Genomic DNA, 3,470 nt, shown 5'->3' with positions numbered 1-3,470 from the left:
GGTTTGAGAGTCTTAGGAACGAAAGAATGAAAAAAAATGCACCCTTGGCTAACCTAACACTCACCCTCTTAAGGTTTTAGTAACCAGGAAACTTCATTGGCAAAGTCCTTCTGGCTCAGGGTTAGAGGTTATGAGTTTCTAATCTGGTGGGGGAAGTAAAATCCCCCAGTCTGAAGAGGGAGCCTCGAGTGGAGCTGAGATAAGACTTGTAACTCCTCCCCCTACCTGTCTTCCAGGCAGTTCTTACTGCCTCTTCTCATTCCCACAGGCTCCTCCTGTCTCTCCTGCACACATCTCCTGTCAATGCTCCCCACCTCCTTCAGTCTGTCCTCCCTGCACACAGAGTTGGATCCTGAGGCATCAGCGGGAGGAAGTCCAGACTCCTGCCATGGAGGCCTGGCACTAGGTACCACCACCTGCCTGCCTTATCTCCCACTGCCCTGCCCCACCCACTCCTGCTTTAAGCATCAGGCTCTGCCCTGACCTTCCTGTCCACGAATGCCCCTCACACTTCAGCCTCAAAAAACAATCCTCTGTTTCTGAAACCCAAATGTGGCCACTTACTTGGCATTCAATAAACATATCAGGTCTTAACTCTGAGAGCCTCTCCTTCAAGAAGCCCTCCCTGATTTCCAATGCTCAGTCAGGGGTGGCCAACAAAGTCTCCCCTCCACGTGAGCCTGTGAGGGCAGGCTGGGGGTTTGTGTATAATTAAATACTGTTCTGAACAGGGCCACCCTGGTGGCGGAGGGATCAAGCTATTGCCAGCGACTGCAGCCTGAGTTCGATCCCCAGCCAGGGAGCTGACCCACATGGTGCAGCAGACCTCTCCTGTCTCCCCGCTGCTCCCCTCAGCAGTGTATTTCAGTAGACCCACCTGTTCTGCTCCCCACTCTGTCTCTGGTGAGTCCTCCACCCTTCCCCCCACACCTCTGACCTACACCCCAGTTCTTCTATATAAAAATAAATAAAATCTTAAAAAAGAGAAAGAAATGGAACAGGCTTCAGACTCCAGCCTCCTTCTCAGCCATGTGTGCAACTTCAGCCACGCTGTGCTATCGTGGCAGGGGCTCCTGCTGCCCCCGTCCTGGGGTCCACCAGGTGGCCCCCTGGGGTGCTGGCCCACAGCTTGCCTCTCCCCCTCCCACGGAAGGACAGTGAGTTGGCGATCAGGAGCAGAGCCGGTTGCTTGCATGTGCATGACAGGTCTGGTGTGACCAGAGGTTTTCGTTTCCTTTGGGGAAATACCCGGGGATGAAGCATCTGGGTCCCGCGGGAAGGGGATTTGCAACCTCATGGGAAATAGGCAAACCGCTCTCCTTTGGGGCTGCTTGCTCTGCGTTTGCTTTCCCACGAAGCACTGGCAGCCCAGCTCAGAGGGGAGATGGGCTGAGTGTTCAGGCCACCAAGCCACGCAGTTCCTGAAAGAGAACGCTTGCAGCCAGAGCTCTGGCCCGGGGCCACAGTGGCAGCTGCCACAAAAAAAAAAAAAAAATAAAAGTGAGGAAGCACTTCCTGGGTGCTGGGTGTGATCTCCAGGGGTAGAGGGAGGAGGCAGGAGAGGGTCAATGTAGGTGCATTTGTTATGTGTAAAGGAAGATGTGTGGAGGCATTTTCTTATCTGGGCCTGGACTGTTTCTGGAATAAAACACAAGAAACTGTTAAGAGCAGAAACTCAGAATAGGGAACAGGACTGGGGAGGGGTGGGGAGACGGGGTGGGGGGGGTGAGGGTAGGGAGGGGGTGACTTCTCCCTTCCATGCTGTGCTTTTTGGATTTTGAAACCTGGAGAAGCTTTACCTGTGCACAATACACACGTTGAATCCATCCCAACGCCAACAAGTATTTCAGGCTTTGCTTTGGTCATGAGCAAATAAGGTCCTGGCCCTCAGGGAGCCAGAGTCTGGCCCCAGGGACTGACACAAGGATCCTGCAGCAGGTGGGAGTTATCTGCTGTGCAGGTGAACAGATGGCAAGAGACAAGGTGGGGAGCGGGGTGTGGTTTTAAAGTATTTTTTAAATCCAGTGGCCAAAAGAGGCCCCTCCATGGGGGTGGGGGGGTGGTCAAGACTGGAAGGAGGTGCGAGGAGTCAGGTAGACATAGGGGGGCTGAGGGAACAGCCAGTGCGAAGGCCCTGAAGTGGTTTGCGCTGGCTGTTTGAGGCTGGAGCAGCTGGAGTAGAGCCAGCCAGGAGGAGAGCGATGTGAGATTGGGGAGATGAGGATGGTGGTGTGTGGCGATCACTTGGCTCTTTGTGGGTCACCCCGGGGACATCAGCTGCTTTTACTCAGAGGGGGACAGGAGCTGTGGGAGGGTTTACTTGCATGCCCTGGCTGCTTGTGGAGGTCAAGAATAGGGGCTGGGAGCCCAGTGTGGAGGAGCAGCAAGGCAAGCTGTCCATGATGTGATGGGGGAAACCAGCTGAGACAGGAGAAGTAGCCAGACACCCCGAGATGTTTTCATTTTTGCCTGTGGTCATGGCCATACAGAGGTGCACAGGTCACCAGGAGAAGGACCAACAAGAGGGCCAGGCCTGGTTTGTGGAGACCAGAAGAACGCCCCTGGGTCTTGATGTTTTCCCTGAGACTGGAAGCAGGTGGGGAAGTGTTTAAGGATCTATTAGAGAGACAGAGAGGAGGGTGGAGACAAGCAATGGTTGGCCACATCATTGTCACTGCAGCACGGCACTGGGGAGCCATAGAAGGTTGGGAGTGATAGAATGTTGGCTAGAATGTTGGAACAAGATTCTCTGGCTGTGGTGGGCACCAGTTCTGGGTGTGCAAGGGAGGCCGGCTGTGCTGCTCGAGAGCAAGTGGCTGGGGTTGGGGGGATAGGAGAGGGAGAGGGATGAAGAGGATAAATTCTCACTTGCAATTCCTTCCTGGGGCACCATCAAGCCTCAGTCCCCAGGGATCTCATGAAAGCCTCATACACTCCCAGTGAAAGATCCTTTTTTTAGTTGGGGGAAACTGAGGAAGGGAGAGGTAGTGCAATGCCCATTCTGAGGCCTAGCAGTGAGAATCTGAGAGAAGAAATTTGACCCCACACCCCACTTTCCTCCATGACTCTGCCCACCCCCCACGGTGAGGGCTCTACCTTGGGGAGTGCCCAGGAAGGTCAGGCTGCTGCCATTCTCTCCCAACCAGCGCGGAGCCCCAAGCCCTGATCTGCACTTTAACCCCTTTGCACTGCCCCAGCAGATAAAGGCTGGCTGTGCAAAGGACAGTGGCAGAATTCCCCTACTCTTGTTGCCAGGGGAGTTACCCAGGGCGTGAGGGGGATGGAGGGCAGGTGCAGAGAAGCAGAGAAAGGGGCAAGCTGCTTTTCCTGCAGGTCCACAGGGCCATGCAGCTCCACTGCTCTGTGCCTCAGTTTTCTGCTCAGCGAGATGGGTATGTCGTTCCTTCCATGGACAGAAGGATCCCCCGCCCCCCCATCCCCCCACCCCTCCACAATTTTGCAAGGCACGG

The sequence above is a fragment of the Talpa europaea genome, assembly GCF_964194135.1.
Source record: "Talpa europaea genome assembly, chromosome: 16".
Taxonomy (NCBI): Eukaryota; Metazoa; Chordata; class Mammalia; order Eulipotyphla; family Talpidae; genus Talpa; species Talpa europaea.
Note: the sequence above shows the minus strand (reverse complement) of the source record.